The following is a 16162-nucleotide window of genomic DNA, read 5'->3' on the forward strand; positions in this document are numbered from 1 at the left end:
ATTTACCCGGTCCTTCATATTCGATAGAGCTTGAAGCTCAAAGCGGTCGAGGTCTCATGAGATAAATCTATAGAAATCAATTAAGCGAATTTATTACATTCTACTATGTATTTAAAGCGAGATGATCCAGCAGACTTTACACAAGGTTTTCATCCGAGTCCACAAATCAAAGGGGTTTAAAATCATCGCTGAGCATTAAAACACTTCGTAGAAATAAACGCTGGACGCAGTTTAATCTCTTGAATTGATAATGCAAATTCTTCCACGTTCCCACTTGCAGCTGCTATATTCACGAATTGTAAATTACTGTTTAACTAATTTCAATAGAGTTTTATATAGTGGGGGATCTTTTTTTATTACCCGAGAGATGCCTGAGAGAAAATAAAACTTTCATTTAAAACGGTAAAGGGTATGGTAACCTTTACAAATAAACATTAAAAAATACATAAAGACAAAACTTTCCTCTATAGGTACTATGCAGGTTCTTCTAGTTAAGGCCTCTTTAAATATTTTTACTTAGGTAAATATGTAAGTAGATTTCAGACATTCTAAACTGTTAGGTAACGGTCTCACACAAATTGTTCTCATTTACATGAAAGCTGGCAATAATGTATTTTAGATCGCTAGTTATGACCACAACGTGGTCTTAAATTGCAGATATCATTGGATTGTGAATAGGCACTGGCCACTGTACTGTACATTTCTAAAGTAAAAATATGTATAAATATTGAAAGTGATACTTGATATTAGATAATGTAGTAAAATCTGACTAACACTGGAAAATGTCTATAATTTTTTTAATAGAAGCCTGCCTCATTCATAATCTCATATTGTGCCATTAAGGTAAACTATAAAAGTTTTTTGTTGTGTTCCTGAATTCTGTAATTTTGTCAAATGTTAAATTAAAGTTTCGTCGCCGTAGGCAACGGACTAATTTTGAAAGAAAATGCCTGAAATCTCACTTCCACACAAAAAGGTATCTATTAGAACAGCTATTGTACAATTTTTTTTCATATTGGTACTTGATTGGTATATTACATTAATTTAAAATGTGTGTATTTCGTAAATCTCTCAGATAATTATTTAATTTACAGAATTATCAATCATTTCCAAATTTTCTTTGATCGTAAGAATCGCGCTTGAACTAACCTTAAATTATTTAATGGCTTGATATATTAAAGACTTGTTAAAAAGTTTGCACTAATACCGAATTTTTTTTTTTTTTTTTTTTTTTTTATTGTGTGATAGGGAAGCGCTTGACCACGATCTCGCCTGATGGTAAGCTGAGATGTGGCCTATGATGGAGCGCGCTTCCCTAGAAGGTACCCGTTCACTCTTCGCTTGAAGACCCCCATATTGTACTCGTCGGGGAACACATACTCAGGAAGCATGTTCCAGTCCCTCGCGGTTCGGATGAAGAATGTCGATCCGAACCGCTTTGTCCGGGTACATGGAACATCCACCATATGGCGATGCCTAGAGTCTGTGCGCCTCGACGATCGATGGAAAAACGGGGATGGCGGAATTAAATCGTGCAATTCCGCAGCGCACTCACCAAAGTGTATCCGATAAAATACCGATAAACTTGCCACTCTGCGACGGTGGGCGAGGCTCTGGAGTTTTTTGCCTACTAGCTCATCGTCGTTTATTAGCCTCTTGGCACGCCTCTCTATTGCCTCAAGTGCCTCCAGCTGGTACTTGGCGGAACCGTCCCAGAGGTGAGAGCAGTACTCCATGCACGATCGGACTTGTGCTTGATAAAGGTTGAGCAGCTGTCCCGGGCTGAAATACTGTCTCACCTTCGCCAGAATTCCAAGCTTTTTTGAGGCTACTTGGGCTTTGGATTCTATATAAGAACCAAAGTTCAGAGTAGGCGTCAGGGTAATGCCAAGAAGCTCGAGGTGGTTGGTTATCGGCACGGATACACCCTGGAAAGTCGGAGTCAGGTGGAATGGACTCCGTTTAGCGGAGAATAGACACGCCTGGGTCTTAGTCGCATTGAACTTGACCAGATTGGCATCGCCCCAATCGGAGACCGCCTGTAAGGACAAGTTCATGCGATCGACCATCGACTCTCGTAGAGACTGGATTTGTGCCGTACTGGTTCGCGCGCTGGATACATATCTCTCCACAACAGTGCTATCGTCTGCGTACCCATAGATACCGGGTTTCAGCAGATCGTTGATGTGTAGCAAGAAGAGTGTTGCGGAGAGAACTGATCCCTGAGGGACCCCGGCATTAATAGCCATTTGGTCGGACGAGCAGCCGTCGACGACTACCCGAAGCGACCGGTCTCTCAGAAAATCTGAGATCCAGGCGCAGAGACCAGCAGGCAGACCGTAGGATGGAAGCTTGCCAATAAGACTATCATGCCAGACCCTATCGAAGGCCTTCGAGATATCAAGGGAGACAGCAAGTGCTTCACCTTGATTCTCGATGGCCTCGCTCCAGATGTAGGTGGCGTACGCTAGAAGATCCCCAGTGGACCGGTTTCGGCGGAACCCGTACTGACGGTCACTGAGGAGGTCATTCGCTTCTAGGTGTGCCAGGAGCCGGCTGTTCAGTACACGTTCCATAGTCTTACAGAGTATGGACGTGACTGAAATTGGCCTATAGTTGGAGGGGTCGGCACGACTGCCTTTTTTGGGCACGGGCTGCACGTTGGCAAGTTTCCAAGATTTCGGTACTATTCCAGTCGTCATCGAGAGACGAAAGAGGCGTGTCAGAACAGGAGCAAGTTCAGGCGCACAGGTTTTAAGTACTATGGCTGGAATTCCATCAGGGCCGCTGGCTTTATTCACGTCAAGATTCCGCAGCGTTTTAAGAACCTCAGTCTGACGGATGCGAATTTCGGGCATGTTCACCTCGCATCCAGGTAGACTGGGAGGTTTCGCATTTGCAGGATCAAGACGAGAATTTTCCGCGAAAAGAGAAGCAAAGAGGTTCGCTTTCTCTACGGCGGTGTGAGCCAGCGATCCATCCGGTTTCAGCAGTGGAGGAAGTGAGGGGCGGCAGAAATTCGATTCAACCGTCTTAGCCAGGGACCAAAACGCTTTGCTACCAGAGGGGTAAGAAGCCAGTTTGTTCCCTATTCGGCTGACATGGTCAAATCGAGCTTTCCGTAGAGCCTTTTTGCAGGACTTGGCGGCTCGGTTGAAGGCTTTCTTCTTTTCCGACACGTCCTTGGCCTTGCGGTGTCGAGCATCAACCCAAGCCAGGTATGCTTCATGCTTTAGCGCTTCTGCGCGTCTGCAGTCGGCTCTGAACCAGGGTTGAGCTTTGCCGGACATAGCTACGTCTGAGAATGGGATGAAATACTCCATTCCCTGTCGCAGCACATCTGTCACAGCATCCGCGCAGGTCGAAGGATCATCAGAAGAAAAGCAGACCGGTCGCCAGGGATAAGACGCAAAGAAGGAGCGCATCTCATCCCAATCTGCTGACTTGTATCGCCACACGCGCCGAGAGCCCCTAGGACTGGGATCGGGCGGCGAGTAGACAGATACAGATTTCACCAGACAGTGATCGGAGCTGCCAAGCGGCGAAGAAATCGCCACCGAGTAACGGTCTGGATCTGTTGTCAGCAGAAGGTCCAAGCAATTGGCTGTATGGCTCTCAACATCAGGAACCCGCGTCGCTCCTTGAACCAGCTGGGTGAGATTTAATGCTATGGAGAGTTTACGCATCTCTCTCCCAGCCAGGTCAGTGTACTGGTATGGGTATAGCCACTCCTGGTGGTGGGCATTAAAATCCCCCAGTAACACAAGCTGAGCGGAAGGGTATTTGTGTTGAGCAGCATCCGCCACCTCACTAAGGTACTCTGTGAGCCTGATCGTCTCCTGGTCTCCGCTGTGCGCCCGGTAGACACAGGCATAGAGAAGTTTCTCTGGGCCTGTGTCCACCAGCATCCATAGCACGGAAAAATGGGGGTCTTCAAGATGTCGGAGACGCCGACAACAGATGTCATCTCGGACGTACGCGCACACACCTGACCGAGCCTTAAAATTATGCTCCAGGGTGTAGCCGGGATAGGATAGGTACGCCAAGTCAGACGGACATCTAATCTGCGTCTCCGTGAGGAACAAGATACACGGTTTGCTAGTCTCAAGGTGGAAGTGGACTGCAGCGAGATTAGAGTGGAGACCTCTGATGTTGGTTAGGTCCACTTTTAGCGAGAGGGAGTGCTGCCGCTGTGCAACCTTATACTTGTATCTTGCCTTTTTCATGATCGATTGATAAGAGAGTGAAGTAGGTATGAAGACGGCAGTGAGTCGAGGCGCTTAACATCAGGACCGGGACACACACTTAGTAGCCGCATTATTGGGGACTAGTCTGGAGACTGCGGGGACGCCCGAGCCCCCCCAAGTTGTCCATAGGGCCCTCTCATCCGGTCGCCAACCGGCACTATGACGCAACTTGGGATTTTTCGCTGGTTGGCGGGGCAGCCTTTCGCGTGTGGCTAGCACGCTACTTGGGCCCCCTACTGACCAGCGGTCGGCCAGCGGTGCACCGTGCCTCGGATCCCGCTAACCTCCATGACTAGGCACCAGATGCAGCAACATCAGTGTGTGTCAGATCGTCCCGATTGTCAAAGCGCAACTGACTCGACCCGTCTTCACTAAGGCTACATCAGCTTCATCGAGTCGGAACACGGACGCTTGGCGACTCGTCTTCAGCTGATGGGTGGTCATTATAGCCGCGACAACTGTCTCCCACCATGAAAGTTGAATGAAAGCTGAAGTTAGAGCCTGGTTGGTATGCTCGTGTTAAAACTGACTGTTGAAGTTTGAAACATTTTGAACTAGGGCAAATGAATGCTCCACTAAACTAAGCGCAAGCTACGTTTTAAGAAAGGAATTGCGGAAACTGGCTTTAGGAAGTTTTGTAGTTATCTTGCTCTTAAGGTATTAGTGCTTTTAAATCTAGGCTTTCAAATATATCTTAACGGTAGAGGAGTTATTCAATTTGGTATTTAGGAAGTCAACGTAAGTGTTAAGGATGCTAAATTACACATTTATGTTGATTGTTGTTCCTTGTTTTTGAAGGCACTCTTATCTATTGAGAGATGGATATTATATTATCTAAAATTCATTTATATCTTTCTCACAACTGAACTATGTCGATGTCGATAAATTAATCAATACAATGTTTAATACATTGTATTGTCTTACGACTGTCTTTATCATCGTTATGAATATACCTAGAGCTGAAGCTGAATTGTATGAAATGTATATAGCAGCTTATTCAATTTGTTCCCATTCACTTGATAGTTTTAAGTCTAAATTAATAATAAAGGCTTTTATCTCGATATGAGCATTTTTTTATAAATAAGCGCATTATTTAGACTGTATCTACTGTGTAGGTATATTTACATATGAGATCCATTTATCACCTTAGTCTTGGGCGTTTTATGGCGCCAACTGCATATTTATAAGCGACAACAACTTTAAATTGTATTATGAGAGTTACGGCCCATTCCTGTAACAAAGGTAAAGTTACCTTTGTTATCTCCTAATTGCGTAACTAAACCCATTAAAATAATAAAAGCTCGATGGCAACAGTTGCCCTTTTGCACTTCTGTAATTCCTTTTCCAACTCGTAAAATTTATTGTTTCTAATGTACATTTTAGAGGCACTTAAGATTTTTCTAGAAGGAAATGACGTTGCAACATTTGCTTCACAATTTTAATTCCTTAAATCTTTTATAGTTAGTAGTTAGATTAGTTTACTATAGTGATATAGATAGCGGACAATTATGGAGGAGACAACTTTGCGTTGACGCGCACCATTCATGTAAGGTGTTTGTAGATAAGTCTAGTTTTGGGTACAGTTCAACTTTATCCTGTCTGGAAACTTAGGACTTACGTAGACCACGTGTGTTATAAGATTGAAGTTCGACCGTTAACTTATACGAAGATTTAATTTTAAAATTACACTGGATTTTACCTTTATCATAATAAAATCAGGAGCATGTTTAATGCTCGGTGTAAAAGCTAAACTTTGGGTAGAAAGTCTGGTGAAATGAAAGAAATCCCAAAATAACATGGCTAACTAAGAAACTTTTACTCAAGGGATATCTAAACGTTTGTGGAAACGCCGTAGGGTGAGAAACTAGTTCGTAACGGCGATAAAGTTTAGTGGCATTGTCCTCTGACTGATATGCGATAGTTTATAAGACATAAATTAGTTGAAACTCAAAGTTTCAGAGCTTTAAATGATAAAAAAATAAAATTATTGTCGGTTTGTAAAAAAATTCAAATTTTTATACATGCAGAATATTATGCTCTTATTTACCAAGTCCGAGACAGATTTTTGATTGTTTATTATATGGATACCAGGTATGAAATGGAAGACACTTATTTAAACCTTATTTATGTGCTATCAAGGCATTTTCCAAATTTATGGTACATTTGTTGTCTACGTAGATACATGTGCTCCAATAATAAATGTGAGTTTAATATGTATTTAACTATTTTTTTTCTTATAATGTTTAAATACAAATACAATAGATCGATAATATCCAAATTCCACAAAGTATAGCTACATTTACACAACTGGTTTTACACTTGAGTGCAGCTGGATCCTCTCGTTAAGCCTGACTTCAATTTGTATCTGACGTCATTACAGTCATAGTCGCTGAATGCTGTTTGGTCCTCGCTTTCCCTTTGGGTATAATTTGACGTTTTTATTTTAGTTTTAAATTAAAAACATGTTTTGAATAAGTATACATTCAGGAATAATTACATGGACGTTTATTCGAAATGTTAATTGCGATTCAGTGGATGCGTCTCTATTTTATTTTGATTTTTATATACTGAAATACTTATCTAGCGGTGGTTGTTTACTAAAATAGAATCAGGCCACGTTCAATTAAAATGATCCTTTTAGATCCTTCATTCTATTTGAGGTTGGTAGCGATACTAATAGCACAGACTAATAATAATATACTTATAGCTAATAGCATATGACCTCTTGCGTAAATATGAAGGCGTAGCATATTATTTTAATCTTGCGTAGTACACTCGTAGCCATCCTCGTAGCCGTAGTAGATCGTGTAGAGTGGTTGGTTAAATTCTTCGTAAATTGCTGATTTATATGAAGGTTATGGCATAAATTAATCATTTCATCGAAATATAAAACTTCAGATGAGAAAACATTAAATTAAAGATTGTTTTTCCCGAGCATTGAGTCTTTGCCTATTTGAATAAAGACTCGCAAAAAAACTAAATTCACGTTGTTTGCAAGACAAAATGCTGGGTTATTTCACCCCAGAGCCACCAAACATACGTACACATAATATAACGTCGTTCCCACGACCTGAATCCTTAAACCGTGTCAATAAACGCAGACACTTCAAAGAGAATAGTCACGACAAACGTTTGATTCGCAGCTGTGCCTACGTACGTGTAACCTACCTCCTTTGTTGTGTTTATTTACATTTTACTCCCATTTTGCACACGAATGTTTTATTAGGCGGAAAATAAGCTGGTTTCCTAAAACAATAATTCATAACAACAACGTTATTTCACTAGTTTTGATAAGTTTTCGAGCTAGTCGAGTACAGCGCGACGTTTTATTATTCAGATATTCATAAGACCACTTATACTATTGTAATAAATTAACTCAATAAATAATAACGCTTCATGAAACATAAACCAAGCTTTGTATGCGGACCTACAGCTAAAAGCTTGGTCATTGGGAAAATCCGGAAAGTTTTGGCTGTTTCCGTGAAATGAATGCAGAATACAATGTGAATAGATATCGTGAATATTATTTGTTGTAGTAGAAAAGAATATATTTAAATTGTCATTTTTTTCAAATAAAGTGTTATATTTTTAAAGTTAAGGAAGTAATTCCGAAAACAGAATATTTTCCATCCTTTAATAGTTTGAAAAGTGTTTTGAACTTGAATAATAATAAATGCAAAACAATCCTCTGGTAAAAGGAAACGATACGGCAACAGTTATTGTTTCAAAAAGTACGACGATGCATTTAAAAGTTCGCATAAAAATTTAGTAGGTAAGTATGTAAATATACAAAGATGAGGTTAAGAAAACAAAATCAAAAGTATATAATTACGTATCGAATTAAATAATTTTGAATAACTAAAAATAAATAACAAGCCTCTCTAATTATCTATGAACTACTGCAGATACCTAATAAAGCTGAATTACAACAATAAACTTTATATAATGAGCTCAAAGACCTTGCATCGGAAGACAAGGTTAGGAGTAATGAAGCAGCGACGGTGGCCAGCCGTGAGATTGAATAAACGTCAGCTGACATCACCCGCATCCACGCTCTTACATAAACCGCTTTTGTGCTCATATCGTTTTATAGCTCCGTCTATTTTGCTGAACTTACACGTTATTGCAGGGCTCAAGATCCGCGAAGGCAGAATTTGGGGAAGTTTGGCTTAATACAAATTGGTTGAATTCTCAAAGGATGATAGAGTAACATTAAATTGTAGTATAAGCTCACTTAGTCATAGAATATTATCTAAGGCTATGAATATAATAAGTATGATGTAAAGCACAAAAGGTACTGTTATACAGGTATTTTACTTTAAAACACTGTACGCTATTTCAACGGTTAGGTGGTAAGGTAAATACATCAACGAACATATTTCGATACTTATTCTCGACTAAGAAAAGCTCGAAAAATATACCATATCGCGTTTATACTCAAAATTTATAGATTCCGTTGTAGAATATTCTACACTCGTAAATCTCAAATTTTCGTTGAAGAAACGCTTGAAAAATATCGACTAGATATGATTTTATTCATTTCAATATGTAGATTCACCAAGACATACGAAGAACTCACGTCACGTAAATATAGCAAAATATTATTTCTAAAGTACAAGAGACAGCATTTTGATGAGACCAAACAGTTCATAACATCACAAAAATTGTTTCTAAAAAGTAAAAGTTTAATACAAGCTTATTACATTGTGAGTTATTTATTTCCTCAAGCGAGGAAGTAGGAACGTAAGACGGCACAAATTGCGGCATATCCAATAATTGCTATTTTCCTGAGTCTCCTTCTGGTTGAACCGAGAAATAATTGATTTATTTCCTATTTGCACTCGCTACAGTGAATTCAGTCCTAGTGATTTCAGCTGGTATATTTAAATCTCGTTGATATTTACATTTTTGATTATTTGTTAAATGGACTGTAACTGTTTTGTAGAAAATGAAAATTAAATGCAAATTAGTTACTTGATTTGCATTTATTTAAATGAAAGGAAAATGATTCAATAAGTCAAATTATGAAAATGAATCCCAAATGTACTATTGTTATAGATTAACTTATAGCTGTTGCCTGCGGCCTCGTTGATCTTTAAGTCAATAATTAAGCTACTGCATTAGTTCGGTCTCATATATGTAGATTTATAGTGGTGTTATGTACATCCTATAATGTCACATTAATTGATCAACATAGTGTAAATACCGTAGTAAAGGCTAGACTTATTCAGATTACAAACGATAAACTTTCTTAGTTTCAGAACAACAAGTAATTCATATCGATCTTCATGTTCATGTTCAGTTATAATTCATTTCATGAAAAATTCATGTTTCATTCATCATAAAAATACGACAGACAGGCAGACTTACGAATTGTAATGTTATGATTAAGGTTATCTTACCATAAACATAATGTTAAATAGCTACAGAGTATATAGGCATATAAAGCGAATTACTTTATGGTGGAGTGCGCAGACCTTCCCAAGTACGTAATCGTCCTGTTGTTCAATGTTTTGGAAATACTCAGATGATCCTTGGAAATATTGTTCAATAACCCCGTTTATTTTGAGGTTTATTGATTTTACTAAACACAACATGTGTGTTTATTTTTAGGATCGTATAAGGGTACGAACCCATGGCGAACGTTTAAAAGCGGCTCTATATTATCTGAAACAACCCCTTTACGAAAATTTTACACATAAAGATTATTTATTAAGAAATACTGTTAAAAAATACTTGCATTAGAAGTGATAGAAAAGAAAAATAGAAAGACAGAAATTACTTAATTTGTCGACGAAAATATTATAAAACTTTGATATCATTTCTTTCGATATTTTATGTTCAGTATTCACACTTAATCAGTAAACGTATTTTAACTCTACATAAACAATAAGAGTATTAACTTTTCAAGTAATTCAATCACTGAGAAAGGTTATCGATTTAGCAGGCTTTAGCACTATTGCTAACTTTGTAAGTTTTACCGCTAATAAATACTTTATAGTCGCTGTAAAACAGCTGTTGCCGAGTAATGCTTTTTATTATTTGTGTTATACTAAAAAGGCCTTAAAATTTAAAGAATTTTGAACCATTTGGAAATCAAATTGACGATGTAATGGTGAATTTTAGATAACAATAAATGATTTTCATAACTCATAACATTAAAGATTAGGAAGCATAAAATTTCCCACAGAAGTAATTTGATACATAGGTATCATAAGCCCGTAGATCGTGCAAGTAGGGAAATATCAGTAATATTGCTTCGACTATATGATATGTAATGTGTAACTTGAGACAAATTTGGTGTGAATGTTTCTCAAATTACGTTAGCGTAAATGCTACCTCAGCTCTGGGAGGCGGAAAATTTGAAAATTCATTTCTCGAGTAGTAAAATTAGTAATCTTTAACCGCAAAAGCTTAGTTGTTTGTAAAATTGAAAATATCAAGGCACGTTTTTGAAATAACATTAGGATGTCCTCACACCACTTTTACGAACCATGTAAACGAGTATTTTCGTTTCTTTTAATCAAACACAATGCGATTTAAACTTCGACACTTCTGTAACTTTTATTTGTCAACTGTTTTCGTTGGAAATTGTTTTCCTTGTTTTCACTCACTGGGGAGCGATTGTTTCTTATAAAATTTTATGATATTAATAATAGTGCTGTTAACATGAAATCAAACTGTAATTTTCTTTTAGTTTCGACAAAATAAAACCTGTATTATTATTTACTATGAGTATTAGATTGTATATACTCTCTATATAGATTGGCATCCATAAAATACCTTTTCAACCCTAAAGCGGAAATCAGTTTCCACAAAGAACGGCCGACAAAAAAAGATGTCTAAACAGATTTAATTTTGATGTCGTAAAAAAAAAATTATAGAATTTATAGATATTTAGCAGATGACACATCTGTATATGCATTCTGTGAAAAGGAAGAGTAAAATCTACTCTTCTAGCAATTACCTGACTTCTGATCGTGGGATTATGTAGAAAATAAAGCATGCATTGCAAAATAGAGCAGCACTTGAGTAAAGAGTAAAATATACATAAAGAGTTAAATAAAAGAACGGTTGTTTTCATTGAATGAGAGGGATAGAATACATTTAGAAATAGTTTGTAGATGGGTAAAGTTAAGAATATTAAAATAAAAATTTGGAAAGACAAGCGAATATGTCCCGTAAATAAACATAAAACAAAACGTGTAACAGCATCTTATTAAATTGTAAATAAGACACACTGTCCTTATAATGCACCTAAATCCTTTTCCAGAGTAATTTATTTTCTGCTTTCTGTGTGACAGCGAACAAGATACATCTTGTACAATATTGGGCATTTGCCAAAGGCTTTCGGTTTCATGTCATTGTTACACAACAGCCAATAAAATAAATAAAAGTTAACACTAGTCGTCTTCGATATTGGAACTACTTATATTAAATAAGATTGAAGTGTGTGGGATTATATCCAAATTTTTAATTTCAAGGTTCACATCATGTATTTCTGTAAATCTCAATTGTTTCATAGTTTCATATATCTAATAAATAAATTTTACTTATTTTATGGTCAGGTAGAGTCGATACTAATTGCTCATCATACATCGTTAATTTATCCTATATTTTTTTCAATAATTTTAATTTATGTACGATTAAAATGGGTCTATTCTAAAACTAGTTCAAGGTTAAGACATAATGGGATGAGCACTCTCATTGCATTTTGCATATAAACTTGCTGTAGGAACAACAAATGAGGTCTTGGCCAAGAATTCCATGACATGGCTACTTATTATCTCGGCCAATGTTGCAATTACTAGTGTGTAATAAAATCTTTGGATTTGAGCTAATAACTATAAGTAGGTAAGCGTTGGTATATTCTCAAATTGGTATATAACAATTAAGTTCTTTTAAATGTCATTAGCGTTTAAATTTTTTTTATTGCTATTTTCACTGACTAAGAAAATATGAGATATAAGGCTGTGATCTATTTAAACAATGTTAAAATCTCAAACATTTCTAATTTTACTGTACTTATTCACAATTTATATGTGAACTCTACATTAAGAAATCTTGGTTATTTACATTATAATATGTCCCATGTTGCACTGATTAAAATGCATAGGCGTTTGCATATTTTTGCAAACGTCATGTTCATTACAACTACCGCAATAAGTAATAAATACTAAAACAACGGGTACAAAATAATCTTAGCAAATAAAGTAGCCTGATTTGCAATTACAAAGGAACTTGAATGGCACGTAAGCATTAAATCAGGGTTTATCGCGGTACGGTAGGCGTATAGAGCAGACCAATTCATTCAGTTTTTATAACCATCGCATTAACTATCTGTGTAAGTATTTATTCTAGGGTGTGGAGTACACTATAAAGAACATTCTTGAATGCAGAAGGATAAGGAATGTTTGAGATCTAGAAATGTATTTTTATTTGTAGCCTTGTAGATAACAAACGTAACGTAAATAGCATCACTAGACATTTTTATACCTACCTATGCATAATTGATAATGAAAGAATTGTTTTTACGGCAAAAGATATTGTTATATTGACGGAATTCTCGGTTAACAAAAAAATTATATTAAAATTTATTTCTTGGAGGTATCTAATGGTTTCATAGAGATAAAGTTATTAATTTGAGCACAGACATTAAAAACAAATCAAAGCAAGGCGCTTATGAATTAGCTAAAGAATAAAATCAATCAAAAATAATTTCAATTACAACAAGTCTTAAATTAACTAATAGCAAATATTCTGTGAACACATTATAAAATTCTTCTTTAAATATCCTAAATCGCATTTGAAATATTCCGGGTTATATATTTGCTATCCTGTACAATTAAATTGTTTTATAGTGACAGAGGATTGTCTTTACGAATGATTGTGCGTCGATTTTTATTATTATCCCGTCTGAAAGGAAAATCCGATTTATTTCTGCCCCCGCTGTTGACTGCTTAATGGTACGATTTAACTTGTTCATTGCTTACGTTTTACAATATTCTATTTGTCTATGTTCAATTTGGCGTTTAATTATAATAAAGAGTCATTATCATTAAATTGTTCTATAGATATTAAGGACATTTGTTGTAGATATTTCTCTTCTGAAGATAATTCATGTAATTATTAGTACGAACAGCATCTTTTAGTCGATATTATTAAAGCAGTGCTCCGCTCCTGTTGGTCTTAGCGAGATGATATATATAGCCTTCCTCAATGAATCGGCTATTTATCACCGAAATAATTTTTCAAATCGGATCAGTAGTTCCCGAGATTAGCGCTTTCAAACAAACAAACAAATTGTTTAGCTTTATAATATTAAGTATAGATTTCACTCTTTATGAAAAATTTCCATTGCAAATGGAAAATCTACCATATCACTTCATTAGATTTCTATATTTAAAACATCAAAAAAGTCAAAGGTTTAACAACATTAAAACACATTGTAGAGACAAAGACAGAACAGTAAATGAAGCGGCTTATCTCATGAAAACATTTACTCATCGTTATTTCGCTCAAATAATACCATTTTCATTGTTTGACAAATGACACAACCCCAGGTTTCTCGGCAACACTTTGAAACTCCCGAGTAGGAATTTCATAATATTTTTAACTCGCATAACTGTATATTTAGGGCCGATTTTTCAATCTCTGGTTAAAACTTCTCCGCCCAATAAAGTATTACACGATAATATTAAAATGTCACCTGTAAACTGTCAATTGCGGGCAATAAGAATACATTTTGAAATGGTAGTTTTATACGTTATTCGACGAATAAGTTTTAACCAAGGATTGAAAAATTAGCCCTTAGCTATTTAAAACTTTATTTGGAACTCGAAACATTTGCTGATAAAAATAGTTTGATATTTATAGAAATTATCTAAATTCTTGAATAAATAAAACTGTTAATTTCATAATTTTATCTATTGTGATCTGTTCTATGTCTTTAATAGCTGTGTTTTACCTGAAAATAAAACACATATTAAATACTTACCTATATTTGAAGCTTACTTCATTGAGAAGGTACCTAGCTTTTTCCGCCTATTTTGCCCTCTCTTTCCGTTGTATATATGCTATCTCTCTCGCACACCTCTCCACCAGGTGGCGGGGCGCACGATAATGTGCGGGCGCTGGATGTTTTTTCATTGAGTCGAAATCCACAACAGGTGGACGTTAAGTGTAAGCTTCAAATATAGGTAAGTATTTAATATGTGTTTTATTTTCAGGTAAAACACAGCTATTAAACACTTGACCGTAATTTGAAGCTTACTTCATTGAGACCTGTTTGTTACGCACCTGGTGTACAATGTGACGCCAATGTGAATTTGAATACATAAGTAATTACTTATTTCTTTATTTGAAAGAGTAAGGTGTGCAGATAGTATACCTACTAATAAATCACACAAATTTTTATTTTATATAATATATTAACAATCCCAGATGAAAAGTTAATCAAATAAGAACCAAAAAGTTAATCATAATGATTAAAAGTATTAGAACTTATGAGATTGGTTCAAGCGTACCTTAGTTAACCTTTTTGAAAAGTTAAAGTTACTACAATTTCCACTATCTTTAGCGTAAATCTGCGAAAGCGCCAGTAACGACTTTCAATTACGCATTTAGATGTTACTTACAAAATGAAGCAACAGCTGATCCCGACGAGGCAAAAATACCTCAAACTCAAACCTTTATTTATTCAATTAGAACTCTGCAGAAGCATCATTGAATCATCTTAACATAGAATTACCAAATGTCTCAACTCACACAGTTTTAACCCAACCTGCTACAAGCGGACAAGAAGAGACCTTGGTCCTTACTTTTGGGGTCAGAAGTAAATTTAAAAGGTCACCCCTTGAATAAGGCATTAAAATAACAAAACAGGTAAATGGTTTAAATTATAAAACAGATTTTTAACATCCAACTAAACCGTGCGGTATCTTTTAATGTTTAGAGCCAACGTCGCAATCATAATCTAAACATGGCTGGTACTTTCAGTACAATGCATGAATTATTTATTTAAAACTGATAGGTCATAAACTCTGTACTGGAAACAAATATACTGAACCCAAGAGACTAAAATGATAAAGAGCTTATCTGTGTCCCAAAACTGCAATTACTACAGCTAAGTACGTTACTTTTAATCAATTCAGTTTTAAGATATAATTATGATTTACATCAGAACTTATATACCGAAAGTCTCGGGACTACATAACGTGACTTATTTATAATAGTGTTTGTGCATAACACTAGGCAGTCAACAGCTATATGAACGTCAGATAGGAAAAGAGCCAAATTTATCCAGTCAGTAATAAAGGATTTTAACTATACTTATTATAATTCAACCAACTACTACTAGCTACTCCGTACGTCTTTTGGGTAGACGGAGGCAAATAGGCTTTTTATTCCAACTATATCATTTGATATTTTGAAAATGTACTCCACATTTTCATACCGTCAGAGTCATTTTGCAGATTATAGTGGTGCAGCACTGAACACTGTCTATTAGGTGGCTGGTGCTGCTGACCGGGCCTTCAGTTCCGCTTTCCAGAATACCTTCACCCTTCTAGGTGCTACTACTACTGAAATAGCGGTACTCTATCGCGTCGTTCAGGTCTCTAACTGACAGGATTTCTCATATTATCGTAACAACCTCGCTCGTTCTAATGCTGGGGCCACACTAACGGGAAATGCCATTAATTAACGCGATAATGGACGTTAACTTTAGGTGTAGCCAGTATGATTTAACAACGGCATTAACATTGCCGTTTGGCGAGGCGATAGCTTTATCGCGAGAATTAACGCAATGAAGCGGTCACACTACGTCCATCTTGCTAGAATTTTAGTAAAATTAACGCCGTTTTTATCGCCAACAATCGGCATTCACGTTGACCGTTCAAGTGTAGCCACCCACT

This window comes from Colias eurytheme, chromosome 20 (genome assembly GCF_061535395.1).
Source record: "Colias eurytheme isolate Ceu_HAF_F1 chromosome 20, ilColEury1 Martin Lab GWU primary, whole genome shotgun sequence".
Taxonomy (NCBI): domain Eukaryota; kingdom Metazoa; phylum Arthropoda; class Insecta; order Lepidoptera; family Pieridae; genus Colias; species Colias eurytheme.